We start from the raw sequence: 15,786 nt of genomic DNA on the forward strand, positions 1-15,786 counted from the left end.
TGTTTTGGTAGTGATGCATCCATTCACAAACCAATGAATTGGGCCCATGATGGCAGACTTGGAGGTCGGGGAGCCAGGTCAGGACAGTTCCCTGACAGATTCCTGCCACCAGGGATCTTTTCCAGGGGTGGGCTGAGAATCGGATCAGCTGCCCACTTCATGGAGGTGAGCAGTTAATTATGCTAGTTAAGGCCACAATTAGGGGCAATTTTGTGGCCTTGCCAGCATTTTGATGTCGGCAAAGCGGACCCTACTACATGCAGAGGCAACCTCCCTGCAGCAGACCGGGGGCCATCAGAGCAGGAGGCTCCATGCCCCATTGCTGAGGACTCGAGCATGAAAGTCCACAATCTCAGCCAAGCTCCATCCAGCAGAGGGGTTACTCCTCCATCCCGCTGGATCTGCCAACCTAGATCTTCTTTATTTCTTCACTGCTGAGGAGGCCAGCGAGGGTGCTTCCATGCCTCAGCAGTGCCCATCTCTCCTAGTGGGATGTGGTAGGAATATGGGATTAATGTAGGATTAGTATAAATGGGTGGTTAATGGTCGGCACAGACTCGGTCGGCCGAAGGGCCTGTTTTAGTGCTGTATCTCTGAATTAAATAAATAAATAAAATGGAACCTATGAATTCAGAGGCAGGCCTTGCATTACTGTAGATGATTATGCCAAATTAAAAAATGATTCAAAGCCTGTCAGATGTTTATGTGTTCTTTGAAAAACTACTGTTTTGAATTGAAAGATACTGCACCAACTGTTTATTAATAATTCTAGTGTACCAACTGATTTAGTGTAGATAGATGTTATAACCATTGTGATGTCAAAGGCAGTTTCTATACGGTCTGGGGTTTATAGCCCATGGCATGATAAGTACACATAAATTTTAAAGTTATTTGAACAAATTATGAAGGTTAATGTATTTTTGTAATTGAGATATAAAACATCTGTTTAATCTTAAATTATAATGAAATTGCTCATTGACCTCAAACAGCACAAGAGTTTAAGGAAATTCATAAACTTCTTCAATAAATGATTACAAGACTGGGTACTCATTGAAGCCTGTAAACAATTCTATCATTTATTTAGTAAGTGAAGTTCTCTTCCAGATTTATTGTGCCAAAATATATAGGGAAGAAACTAAAATGAAATAAAATCCAGAGTAATTTTGATTTTTAAACTTGTCTACAACCCACTAGCTTTTCAACTAATAAAATTTACTGTAGTTCGTTCCATTAAAATGGGATCTGTTTGCCTCACTGGGAAATGTTTTTAACACTTAGAGAACACATCATTTAATGGGAAATCTGTGAACTTGACCGCAGTTAATACATTCTGCAATAGTCTTCCTAATGTTAAGTGCTACTGTATTTTCTAGAAATATGAAATTAACTACAACTCATTACAACAGTATTTACTAAATTAGATATATGCTGCAGGTTACAAGTTTAGCAAGTGGACTATAAACTAGTAAGTGAGGGGTGGGGTTGTGGGCTGGGGGCTCAAGTGAAAGAGTATACATAATAGTTTGAAAATAACAAAGAAGAGAGCAGATTAGCAATCAGAAATTGTGCTTTAGGCACCACTGGCAAAGGGAAAACTAAAAGATGTAAAGAAATTAAACCAGGAGGGAGAAATGAGAAGTGTTATCGAGTCCATGCCGACTTTCCACGGAGCTATACTGTCAGTCCCACATCCCGGCTATAGAGTCATAAAGTCATTTACGATAGACGTGTCCTTCTGATCTAATGATTTACTGAAATGGACTCAATTGGCCGAGTGGCCTCCTTCTGTGTTGTAAATGACTCTATGACTCTATGTCCTGGCCAACATTTATTCCTCAACCAACATCCCTAAAACATATTACTTGGTCATTTATCTCACTGCTGTTTGTAGGATCTTGTGCACAAATTGGGTATTGTGTTTCCCTATATGACAACACTTCATATGTATGTCATTGCTTGTAAAGCACTTTGGGACAACTCGAGGTTGTTAAAGGTACAATGTCATGCATACCACAAGTGCGATGATACAACTATCATGGACTAACTCTGAAGAGTTATGAAAAAAGTACTTTATCTTTAAAAATGAACTTTTACTTTTCAAAGTGAATGTCATGAAAATGTGCTATGCTGAATGATGATTTTTAATAGGTTGGAATCCTATATTAAACTTTTAATAAACTGGCAGCTAAGATGGCCACCACAATTTGCATTGAAATACTTCACATTCCAAGGCATCGAAGTGGAGACACATGTCAAAATAGCTTGCATCCAGAAAAATGGCTGTAAGTGTTGAGTAAATTATCCATTATCACTCTCATTAGCAAGATATTCAAAGCCATTTTGGAGTATTCACACTAGTGGAGACATAACTGCAGGGGGTAAACATTGAAACAACAAGACCTGAGAGGGATTTGGGATTCTTAGACTTTGGATCTCATTAAAGTGAACAAAAGAATACATTGAAAGAATCATGTGACAGTCTCCCCAGTCTGTGTGAAAACTTGGAGTTTCTGTCACACACAGCAGACCAGCTTTGAGAGCTAATCAGTGCAGGACCCCAGTGGGACTCTCTCTATACACTGCAAGTTATGAACCATGTCTGTGACTGCGGAGCATCCAAGTCTATCAATGCTACAGACAGAGACCCCAGGGGAAAAAGCCACCTATATCACTGTCTCCAAGTAAACCCTGAACCAAGGGAGCCACTTCTACCAGCCAGGAACTTAAGGATCACAACTTCAGCCAGAAAACAACTGAATTACCAGACCCTACAGACAGTATATTATTTTTATTTGGGCTCTAATCCAACCAAACTATTCTTCATCACTCTGTAACCTATTTTTGTGTGTGTGATTCTTGTGGGTGTGTGAACGTTGGAGCATAGTTTATTATTGTTTATTATTTAAACTTGATGTGGTCAGCTGGGGAGTTGAACAGTGGGAACCACCCACATGACACTACGCAGTCGTAACAACTATATAAATGCAATTTCTTTCTTTCTAACACAATGATAATTTACAAATTCCTCACAGTTTTGTCCTACCCAATCTTTGAATCTCCCTCTTTAAAGCTCATAGCTTTGCTACTTCCCAACTAGCTATTAAAAAACTACTTTTTTTGATCGTGTCTTCAGCTAACTCTTCTAAATTCAGTATCATCCCCTACATGAAGTGTCTTAGAATGTTTATTATGTTAACAGTCATATTCAAGTTCAAATTGTCGTTGAACATTTCACTCAAAATAAAACCTTAAATATTATATATTCACACTGTCACGACCCAGTGAGAAAGAGGTCTAGGGGTCTGTTTCAGCCTTCACCTGGTCTTATTGTAGCAGGGTTTAATTTTAAACACACCATGTTCTTTTAGTTTCCCCTTGGTGAATCCTTGTTCACCACTTTCCAATTATAAGGCAAAAAAATCAACACAAACAGGCTTTCTCCATCTTAAAGAAGAAATGTATTAAACTTAAACCTAAACTCTAATTCGGTTAACGCCTACGGATACATGGCATGCCCATGCTAGCATGCATACGCGATACACACATGCAAATAGAGACAGAAAAGAGCAGAAGAAAAATAAAGTGGAAAAGTTTGAGGCAATATCTGAAGAGTTGTTGTCGTGGTTCTTCAAGCTCACTGTAGAGTCCTTGATTGTAGGTAGATCTTGCTTTTCATTGGGGCCCAGTATTCTTCTTAAACCTTGTTCACTGTAGGAGACTTTTCTCTCTTGGGGTTCATGTATCTTCAGTGGATTCAGAGGCTTGTGAGAAAGAGATGGGAGCAGACAGGAGAGAGATCTTCTCCGTCCAGAAGCAAACAGACTTTCTGCCCAAATTGTTTGCACAAATTCAAAAACTCAGGTTGCCCAGCAGGTTAGTCATGTGACTAGCTGGTTTGACCATGTCCGTTTGTGTATTCCGCCATCTTAGCAGTCAACCTGGAAGGCAAGCTCCCCCACCTTCGACGTCTGGTGATCAAAGTCCATTGTGGGTTGAATTTCAGGGAATGGCTGCTTTGTCCTTCCAAGCACCATCTGTTAATATGCAAATGTCTTTTTTCCAGCCAAGGTCTGGCAGTCTTTGCAATAGGCCTTCTCTTCTTCCCAGCAACAATTTGAAATTTAATGTCCACGTGGTGAAATTAATATACCTCATTCTTGGCAGGTGGAGGCCTGCATGACAACATGCATCTGTATTTTGGAAAATAAATTAATTCATAATATTACTCAACAGAGATTATTTCTATGTTGATATTTTATATTAATTGTGTGGTCGCCCACCAAGTTTGAATACCATATTTTTTATGATACTGAGGGAAAGGAACAATTTGGGATTCTGGGAATATGTTAATACTAAGCAAACACTAGCAGAAAAAAATGAAAACTGATCATTGATTAATCAGCACAGAACAAACAATATTTAATTTGTTTTTTAATGATTTTTTTAATTAAAAAAGTTAAAGGAAGAAACAGTGTTAAAAAAACACAACTTCCCAGCAAGTGTAACAGCATCATTTTTATTTTGCCTGGGTCAGGCAAAAGGTTAAGTGGCTATGCTCCTGGGTTTACTGAGGTCTCTTAGCATGAGTAACGTCCGGTCAGGTTGAGGTCCTCAATGTCTTGCCATTTCTATTTCTCAATATTCTTTGTACTTAACACAATATGTATAAATATAGACACGCAGCCCAAGCATATGTGACCTCTTACTCCTCAGAGGAAATTTTGCACTTAAAATCTTAAGAAATATCTCCTCTGTAGAGATTTATTATAAGAATACATTCCCTCCAGCAACCCTATAAGAGCTGCTTTCAATATATAAAAGTTTTTAAAAAAAATATTAAGAAAAGTATGGAATAGTTTAACTTCTCAAAAATGATTCAATTTGTACTCAATATTGGTAAAATAAGCAGTATTCATCAACTTAGTCCATGAATAAACTATATCTATAATCCCTTGAGTTTCTGGGAGCAATTTGGTTGAATAAGGCTCTCTCTTCTCTTTGGCCTCCTTATCTCGAGAGACAATGGGTAAGTGCCTGGAGGTGGTCAGTGGTGTGTGGAGCAACGCCTGGAGTGGCTATAAAGGCCAATTCTAGAGTGACAGGCTCTTCCACAGGTGCTGCAGAAAAATTTGATTGTCGGGGCTGTTACACAGTTGGCTCTTCCCTTGCGCCTCTCTTTTTTCCTGCCAACTGCTAAGTCTCTTCGACTCGCCACACTTTAGCCCCACCTTTATGGCTGTCCGCCAGTTATGGCGAACGTTGGCAACTGATTCCCACGACTTGTGATCAATGTCACAGGATTTCATGTCGCGTTTGCTTGAATAAGGCTATATACAGTTGTATAGGTTGCACTGGTAGATTATTTTGACCATAATTTTCTCACATATTGTGAGTTGTGCTACAATTCTCCCTCTCACCAATATCAAATAATAAAACTACTTGTACAAATTAAAAACAAACAGCAAGTGCTAGCATCATAAAACAATAGATTCTTTATTTCTCCACTAGTATCTGGCTTCAATTCATATGTCTTAGCTATTTTGGAATAAATTATATGATTTAAGATTTAGAAGTCTCAACTCAATTTTTTTAAATGAGAAAGCAAAGGGCCCAGAACCTGTTACTTAGACAGCTTGAGGAAAATTCATTCTATGTCAGTAAGTCAATAGACAATCAAAGTGAATCCTCCAAATAAGGTGAAATACTTACTTAAATTAAGTGAACCTGATTCCGGGAAATGAGGTCTAGCAAGTATGCACCATTTTGGCAGTGTCAGAGGATAGCCTGCTCACCTTAAGTCAGATGGTTGTGGGTTCAAGGCCCACTGCAGAGAATTGAACATAAATCCTAGGCCTACAGTCTCAGTGCCAGCACTGAGGAAGTGCTTTCAGATGACATGTTAAATTAAGGTACCATCTGCCCTCTCAGGTGGATGTAAAAGACCCTATGATACTATTTGGAAGAAGAGCAGAGAAGTTATCCCTGGTGTTCTGACTAATATTTATACAACATTTTGAGCTCAAACTTCCATGATCAAATCTAAGGTCCTGTCACAATTTACCATTTTTCATTCAATTCTAATCTACAAATCATTTATCTAAATACCTGTATAAGGCATGCAACAATAGTAGGACCAATGGGTAAATTAATACTATTGATTGACATTGGTGAGATGATTTTATCTCATAATGCTATTTCTCTTCACTTAGCTTCCTCACTCAAGGTTACAGGGCCCACTATATTAAGCCTTTCACGGTACATGTATGGGTTCTTTCATACTGGACAAGATAAGCATGCAGGTGGTTATTTTTTCTTGGAGTCCAGAATTTGCAGTCCAGTAGGAATAGGAAAAGCAAAAGCATGGGATCCTGTGTTCAACTTTTGAAAATACATTTTAACCCTTTTTCTGCTCGTTGCCAAAGAAGCTCATAATACAGACCATCAACAAAACAAACGAAGAAACACTAGGAAGTAGTACTTGTGGTCCAGTGTTTAGAGTAAAATGAATGGATAAAAAATTGCTGGTGTCAGTCAGTGATTTCATGAGATGTGCCCTCTGTGGGTGCTGCTTCCTGCTGAAATGTTTGTTTTATTTGTTTATGGGATGTGAGTTTTGCTGGCAAGGCCAGCATTTATTGCCCATCCTTAATTGCCCTCGAGAAGGTGCTGGTGAGCCACCCTCTTGAACCAGTGCAGTCCGTGTGGTGTAGGTTCACCCACAATGCTGTTAGAAAGGGAGTTCCAGGTTATTTGACCCAGTGACAGTAAAGGAATGGTGATCTAGTTCCAAGTCAAGACGGTGCATGATTTGGAAGGGAGCTTGCAGCTTGCGGTGATCCCTTGCATCTACTGTCCTTGTTCTTTCAGGTAGTAGAGGTCGCAGGTTTGGAAGGTGCTGTTGAAGGAGCCTTGGTGAGTTGCTGCAGTGCATCTTGTATATGGTACACACTGCTGCCACTGTGCACTGGGTGGTGGAGGCAGTGAACGATTAAGGTGGTAAATGGGGTGCCAATCAAGGCAGTTGCTTTACCTTGGATGGTGTCGAGCTTCTTGAGTGTTGTTAGAGCTCCACTCATCCAGACAACTGGTGAGTATTCTATCACACTCCTGACTTGTGCCTTGTAGATGATGGACAGACTTTGGGGAGTCAGGAGATGAGTTACTCACTGCAGAATTCCCAGCCTCTGACCAGCTCTTGTAACCACAGTATTTATGTGGGTGGTCCAGTTTCTGGTCAATGGTGACCTGCAGGATGTTGATGGTGGGGGATTCAACAACAGTAATACTATCAAATTTGCTCATAGAAGTACCCCAAGTAATTACTGTTAATAAGCCTTGGAATAAAATTGTGCAAAATTAATAAGCTCTGTTAGAAAGGCCAGAAGGATGGCCAATACAAACAGTGAAAATGTCTCGGTGGTACACTAAAATGTACTCTTTTAAAGTTAGACCTAATTGTTGCAGCTCAATAGAAGGAGTTTTACATTAACTGTGCCACATCTGACCCAGGATATTTGATCTGATAATTTGTTCTGAAATAGGAAAGATACTCTATTCTGAAGTATTAGTATCTTTTTCCTCAGTGTTAAGCATAAAAGTACTCCAAAAACCATTAAAATAAAAATCTACTTTTGGTTGGCTGAAAACTAATTTGAAAGTCTTTTTTCAATCAATCAGAACACACATTTGTAAACTCTAAATCTGACTATGATTTTCAAGCAAGCATGGGGATCAGAAACTCAGGACAAGTTAAGTCAATGGAGTAATAAATTATCTCAGAGATGTTCTGGCGGGTTGCAGTGCGGGGGCTGGTAAAATTCTGCAGGGAGAGGCCCACCTCGACCCGCGACGTTGAGAAGGGCCTGCTGCAAATTACTGCCGGTGAGGGGACCTCGGTGCGGCCCCACTGCCGCATGGCGGCGGCACCCCAATTACAATAGGTTACATGGTACTTACATCTGCAGATTATGCAGCCTGCCGCCTCAACATTGACACTTCCTGATTTTTCGCTGAATGGGTGGCCGTCATATGCCGTCCCGTTCACGATTTGAAAAGCCGACAGGTCCACAGAGGCAGAAGGTTTAGCGGCAGAAGGTAAGTTCCTTTTCAGGTGTCTCACTCTGCATTCTTAAAGGGAGGAGGGAGGGAGGATACACAGGGGCCCACTCTGCATACTGAAAGGAAGGGGGGGGGGATTACAGGGGTCCCACTCTCCATACTGGAAGGAAGGAGGGGGAGGGGATTACAGGGGTCCCACTCTCCATACTGGAAGGGAGGAGGGGGGATAAACAGGGGTCTCACTCTGCATTCTTAAAGGGAAGGGGTCTGGGATTACTGGAGGGAAAGCTCTGCTGGCATAAAGGGAGGTACTGTGTACCCTCCCTCCATTAACAGTGTACGCTCTGTGTTTGTGAGGGAGCAATGGCACAATAGGCACCCTGTGTGTGGGGAGGAGCATTAAGGTTATATGGATGGCGGGGGCAATCGATTCAGCTGGTTGGATCTTGATGTGGTCATGCTGTGCCACTCTGAGTGTTGGCCAAGATGGGCAATGCCATGGCACGCCACATAGGTTGATCCAGGAAAGCAGCTGATGGACCCGTCAACACCAATTCCTGCCCTGTTAGGAACCTTCCAATACATGAAGGGTTCAACTTCATTTATCACATGGAAATAAGTATGGCTCATCCTACATTGTGTGATCCTCCGCTCCTGAGGATCTATATGCACCAGAGGCAATAGCAACAGGCAGGTGCGATCCGCGTAGAGGCTCCCGGACATGAGCAGTAGTCCCCAAGGGGAGCTCGCCATTACTTTTGCTGTGCATCTACAGGCCCCACATGACATGCCATCCGATGCCAGAGCACCAGTGTCAGAGGAGAATGCGCATGTAGAGAGGGTGGTGACACGTCTCTGTGCCCTGTTCAAGGATGATCTGCGGCCCATGGGCTCCGGTGGACGTCCCATGCCTTTGTTCCTCATAGTGGCAGCGGTTCTCAAGCCTGACACCTCTGCAGCTTTTTAGATGCCCACCAGAGACCTTTGTGGGGTCACACAGTCAGCAGTGCACTGCTGCATCAGGGAGGTCACCAATGCCCTGCACCAGAGGGCCAGTGAGTATGTCTGCTTCAGGACAAACTCTCACAGCCAGGCCCAGAGGGCCATTGTTTCTGGCACCATTTCCGGAGAACATAGGTTTTAATGTTCATAGACTGCACTCATGTGGCCATCAGGCCTACTACCAGGCTACCACCTGCAGACGTCACCATTAAAGAAGTCCTCTCAATCTAGGTGAAGCTGGTATGTGATCACCGCAGATGCTTGCTGCGAATGTGTAACCGCTTCTCAGGCAGCTGGCATGACACCTGAGTCTTGCACCAGTCCCGGCTGCCACCACTATTCACTGAACTGGCTCAGATGGAGGGGTGGCTTCTTGGAGATAAGGGCTATCCTTTGCAGACATGGCTCCCAACACCAGTGAGAGACCCCACCACTGCTGCAGAGGAGAGATATAACGCCAGCCACTGAGCTACATGAGCCACCATTGAGCAGGAGATCGGCGTGCTGAAAGACTGCCTCCAGTGCCTGTATGGATAGGGTGATGCCCTGTACTATGGACTGAAAAGGCCAGCTCCTTTCTTTGATGCACTGCACAACTATGCACCCAATAGGGGCCAGGTCTGCCATGATGAGAAGAGACGTCAACAGGATTCCTCCTCAGACTATGAGGATGCTGAGGACCTACAACATGAAAGAAGCAAGGGAGGGCAAATGGCACCCAGGCTCTGCATGCAGGGCTAGCAGTGAGTTAGGGATGAACGGCAGTGGCTTATCAGACAAAGGCTGTCTGCTCCATAGGAACTGACATGAGCTCTGCAGGCCCCACATCACCTTCGCTCACCTGCTGTGCACCAGACCACCATCTGCAGCATCCCTGTGTAAACCATTAGAGGCAGCAGCTGACTGAGCCAATGTCCATGTCACTGCATCCATGGAGACACTCATGAGTAACGGTGACATGGCAATGATGTTATTGCATACATTGGCTGCCCTGAAGGGCCAACGGTGCAAAGGGATGTGACATCGGCACTACATGCTGGCACCACATCATTCACACAGAGAAAAGATCACACATGTTGGTGAGGAACATTTAGTGAAAGATGTATTTACATTGCTGTGACATCCGTCCATTCCCATTTGTGTCAGTGTGTTCTCTGTAAACCTCTGTAATACCTTTTATGGTCCATTTCAGTCCCATGTCCTGGAATGTGCAAAATTAAGATTATTCACCCAGGTGCATCACGCCTACAAGAAGGAATGTTACACTTAAGTGGAAGAAGAGGATCGCAACTTCACAGGACACTGGCACACAGCGGGGTAAGTATGTGGCAGCAAAGCGGAAAGTGCTGGGGTAACTCAGCAGGTCAGGCAGCATCTGTGGAGAGAGAAGCAGAGTTAACTTTCAGGTCTGTGAACTTGGACAAGTTAACTCTGCTTCTTCTCTCCACAGATGCTGGCTGACCTGCTGGATTTCTGCAGCACTTTCTGCTTTGCTGCCAGATTGACAGCAGCCCCACTCTTTAGCATTCAGTTATTTCTTTCTCAGCTGTCAGGAAGCAGGTGCTGGGGTGCTTTAAATGGGGCCCCAGCACCTGCTGCACTGCTGTCAAAGGGTTCCTCACTGCGCTGAATGTCCCACCTCTCCCCATTTAATATGCGGGGGGTGGGGGGGGGAGGCTCGGCGCAGTGATGCTCATGAGCTTCCACGCGCAGTATCGCAGAAGCTCTGTGGTGGCTGCTAAATGCGGGCACCCCGCTGAGTTTAAAGGGCACCACCGTGGAGAGCGCGCCCGGATAAAATTCAGCAGCTGGTGTGGGGTGGGGGTCATGAGCGGGAATGTGAGGATGGGTGTTCAATGTTACCAAATCTCCGTTGTAGAAAGCATGGGAATTCTGAATTAACCAAACAGTACCTGTACAATTAAAGAATGTATTTAAAAAAAAAGAGTGCCATCTTGCTTCAAATAACATTGAACACTGCTGAAGAAAAATAAACATGTGAAAACCAACAAAATAAATGCACAAAATTAATAGTAGTGAAATAGTACAAGACAGCATAAACAAAAGCAAAATACTACAAATACTAGAAATCTGAAACAAAAATGGAAAATTCATGAAACGCTCTGCAGGTCAGGCAGCATTATTCGAGAGAACAAATTAGTTAATACATTGAGTATGTGAACTTTTGTGTTCTGACAAAGAGTATGCACACTCAGAACATTAACTTGTTTATTCTTCCCACAGATGTTGCCTGCCCCACAGGGGGGTTTTGAGCATTTTCTGTTTTTATTAGGAAATAGTAATCTGACTTAGGGGCATCAATCACAAGAGATAGACTCCAGAGATTTGTAACTTATCTGAGCTCAAAAATGAAATAATAAATTTTAAGTCACTTCAGATAAAAGCACATCTTTCCCAACTGACAAAACAGGTATAAAATTAAGGTAACCAATCAGAAAATGGGCAGGTATCCACCTATGTAATACCATGTCTAGTATTACTGTAGCACCAGAAGTACTTCCTACTTCACTGGTAAATCCATACAAGTACATAGTTTAATCATGTACACAATATGGGCTGAATTTTACTGACCCTCGATGCTGCGGGTCGCGGCGTGGGGGCCGGTAAAATTCTGCAGGAGGAGGCCCACCCCAACCCACAATGTCGAGAAGGGCCCGCTGCATATTACCGGCGGTGGGGTGACCCTGGTGCGGCCCCGCCGCCGCTTAGCGGCGGGCCCTTCATCTCCATATGCAGATTGCCAATTAATGTATGTAAAATAACTTACCTGCCGTTCGGCCTTCGCCTGGAGTTCCGAGGTGAGAACCTGGTGGGCAGGAGGGAGGAATAAACATTTCAGGGCAGGAGGGGTGGGAGAGCAGGACAAATTTTATTGGATGTGGGGATGGTGGGAAGGGGTTGAAGGGCAAATGATTGAAGGTTGGGGGGAAAGTTCGGGTATTTGAAAAATCAATGGATGGGTCATTTCAGGCAATGAAGCGTTGGGGAAGGGCCTCCATCAACATATTTTTATATTTAATAAAAATCAATTATATTTTCCCTTTAAAAATTATAATTATTTGTCAGGGCTTAAAGCCCTTTAAAAATGGCGCCAGCGCCGACGCGGTAGTGCCGGACGCCGTTGCCGCCCCCATACGTCATCGGGGGGGCGGGCGCTCCACCCCCACTATTTAAATGAGCCCTCGCGGGGGCTCCTCGGCGGCTGCTGAATGTGGGCACCCTCCTGAGTTTAAAGGGTGCCGCTGCATAGAATAAAATTCAGCCCCGTGTTTATGTTAGCACAGCACTGATTTATCCACCCATCCGGAAAAATAAGTATAGAGGCTGTGCTGTTAAGGGAAATGGACTTAAAGTTTCATGTAATGATTGTAGCAGTATTTTGAGCTTCCTCTCAACTGTTTCTCGAGGTTTTTTAAAAAAAGTTTCCACGTCAGAGCCTATACGTAAATTGTGACACTTTTTTTTTTGCAACACTATATTGCTTTTCCGCCTTGGAATGCCCCACATACTATCTGGATGAAGAGGAGCAGCTACAAAGGGATGCCAGGCAGGTGAGGTTACAAGTAAAAGAGGACTGGGCATACCTGCATTGTCCATCCATGTTCAACCATAGATCAGAGTATATTTATTTGGAGCTTTGTATGCATAAGCTCCAACTTACTGGGGAGTCAGTGACAAGTGTGTCACATATTGCAATCGAACCAGCAACCAAGCCCAACCACAGGCACGGCATTTCCAGTGGCTCTGAACGTTACTTCAGCCTTTATCATTTATACCTCATGTTTATTCCAGGCATGATACATGGCTTGGACAGGTACCATGCATTCTAAAATTGGTCAAACTTCCTTGCATTTATTTCATGCATCATTACATCTATTTCTCTAGCTATCAATCAGTGGTTGAGTAATTGGCTGGGGGTGCTACATCATTTGTTCACAGATTGAATGTCATGCTTCCATATTAAGTTTTCTTTCACTTCATTTTTGTCTGGAGCTTACTTTCCTTCTACCCTATAGCTTCGGCAAAGGTGGACAATAGGTTGAAGTGTCTTTTGAGCTTTTCCAAAGCCTCTGAGCACTTTTGCCCTAACATTCACCAGTTATATGTAAGTGGCTGCATTCCTTTAAATTTCAACTGGCACATGATTTTCCAGCCTCCTGCCCTACATTGGGTGAGCATTCTGCTTAAGAGCTGACTATTGAAGACAATGAGCTTGCTCCACTTCAGGCAAATTTAGTTTAAATTTTCAATTGACCCAGTCACTGCTTTTGGAGAGAGAGAAAATTCCAGATTTCCACTACTTTTGTTGTGGAAAAGTGCTTCCTGATTTCACTCCTAAATGATTTAGCTCTAATTTTAAGATTGTGTCTCCTTGTTTGGGATTCTCCCACCAGAGGAAGTAGTTTCTTTGTGAAATCCTTTATCATTTTAAACGCCTCAGTTAAATCACCTCTGAACCATTGAAACTCAAGAGAATATAAGCTAAGTGTATGCAGCATGTCTTAATACAAACTTCTACCTCTAGAGAGGGTGCAATGCTGATTCACAGAGTTGCTGGCTGGTATGTGGAAATGCAAATACAAGGTAGGATGAAAATTGGGGCATTTTTCATCAGCATAACAGAATATAGGGTGACATAATGGACGTTTTTAAAGTAACCAAATTAAAGGACAGGGTAGACAGAAGCAAATAGTTTACACTTGTTGAGGGGTATTGAACAACTTAAGATGGTTGTGGTTGTTGGAGGCAAAACATCTCAGCCCCCGGGACATCGCTGCAGGAGTTCCTCAGAGTAGTGTCCTAGGCACAACCATCTTCAGCTGCTTCATCAATGACATTCCTCCATCATAAGGACAGAAGTGGGGATGTTTACTGCTGATTGCAGTGTTCCATAGCATTTACGACTCCTCAGATACTGAAGGAGTCTGTGTCCACCTGCAGCAAGACCTGAACAACGTTTAGGCATAGGCTGATAAGTGGCAAGTAACATTCGCACTACACAAGTGCCAGGCAATAACTATCTCCAACAAGAAAGAATCTAATCATCTCCCCTTGACATTCAATGGCATTACCATTGCTGAATCCCCTGCCATCAACATCCTGAGGGTTACCATTGACCAGAAACTTAACTGGACCAGCCATATAAATACTGTGGCTACAAGAGCAAGTCAGAGGCTGGGAATTCTGCAGCGAGTAACTCATCTCCTGAGTCTGCAAAGCCTGTCCACCATCTACAAGGCACAAGTCAGGAGCGTGATGGAATACTCTCCACTTGCCTGGATGAGTGCAGCTCCAACAACACTCAAGAAGCTCAACACCATCTAGCCCAAAGCAGCCCACTTGATCGGCACCCCATCCACCACCTTAAACATTCAATTCCTCCACCACTGGTGCACAGTGGCAGCAATGTGTACCATCTACAAGATGCACTGCAGCAAGGCACCAAGCCTCCTTTGACAGCACCTTCCAAACCCGCAACTTCTATCACCAAGGAGAACAAGGGTAGCAGATGCATGGGAATACCTCCACCTGCAAGTTTCCCTCCAAGTCACACATCATCTTGACTTAGACCTCTCTTGCCATTCTTTCATTGTCACTGGGTCAAAAACCTGGAACTCCCTTCTTACAACATTGTGGGTGTACCTACACCAGACGGACTGCAGCGGTTCAAGAGGGTGGCTCACCACCAGCTTCTCAAGGGAAATTACGGATGGGCAACAAATGCTGGCCAAGAAAGAATAAATTTTAAAAAGGCCATATGCAAGATTAAATATCAGGGTTAGGCTATGGGATTCACTTCCAGGATTAATGGTTGAGGGAGAAACTATGTCAACATTCAAAATTAGATTGGATGGGTGGACGAAAGAAAAGGACATGAAGAGATATGGGAACAATGTAACTCGGACTTTTTGCTTGCATGGAGGATAAATGCAGACATGGACTTGGCTGAATGACTTGTTTCTGTCTTGTGACTTCTATGTATTTCTATATAAGTAATTGATAACCACATCCATGCAGAGTAAGAGAATATTGAGTGTGATCCTTATTACTTATTGTGACACTTTTCTTTACCTTCTTCCACAGGTTGTTGAATCTTCATTGATCTCCTATGCCTATTGGACTCTGTGTTGTGATGAATTACCCATCAACCCTTTAGAGGGCATTCCTCCATTTCTTCACACCATGTACAATAAGGCATCAATAAAGCAGGTTTTTCTACATCTTAGTGCCTCATGAGCACTTCAACATATGCACTCTACAGCTGGATTGGTACACTAAGTGTCATTTATACTGCTTATTTGCCTGTTAAATGGATGAATGGCTCATTCAGCAATATCACAGCAGGTTTTCTCTGACTGGCTGCATATATTTGCATTAGCTGGAATGCATCCTAGGTCTAACAATGTGCAATGAGTAAGCCCGCATGTTTCTGCTTGTACTTAAATAAAAAAAAGAATACTGTTTAGCCCATAGTTGCTGCTAATAGTAAAGTAAATCCAACGGCCCTGAAATTCTTAAGGGGTAGAAGGTTCTATCGCTCACCTTCCATAACTCTGGTTGCAGTTCACTGGAAGGACCAGATGTTAGGGCAGGATCCAGATAGGCTGGGTCCTGGCCTTGCAAGCGGATTCCACTAGGCAGCAGCTGATGGGGACGAATGCTCCTCCAGATTCTCCTTCTGCTTCACTTCCCTCTGACCCCGCC

At 43.2% G+C, this 15,786-nt stretch overlaps 1 long non-coding RNA gene across 1 annotated transcript in view; it reads right to left on the reverse strand.

The window, feature by feature from the left end:
* Window positions 1-11,898, reverse strand: part of LOC137352350 (uncharacterized) — a 47,918-nt gene extending 36,020 nt beyond the window's left edge. Inside the window, exon 1 of the long non-coding RNA XR_010969693.1 lies at window positions 11,849-11,898. This is a non-coding gene — a long non-coding RNA (uncharacterized lncRNA). The remainder of the gene's footprint in view (window positions 1-11,848) is intronic.
* Window positions 11,899-15,786: the final 3,888 nt, after the last annotated feature.

The sequence above is a fragment of the Heterodontus francisci genome, chromosome 1, assembly GCF_036365525.1.
Source record: "Heterodontus francisci isolate sHetFra1 chromosome 1, sHetFra1.hap1, whole genome shotgun sequence".
NCBI classification, from domain to species: Eukaryota; Metazoa; Chordata; class Chondrichthyes; order Heterodontiformes; family Heterodontidae; genus Heterodontus; species Heterodontus francisci.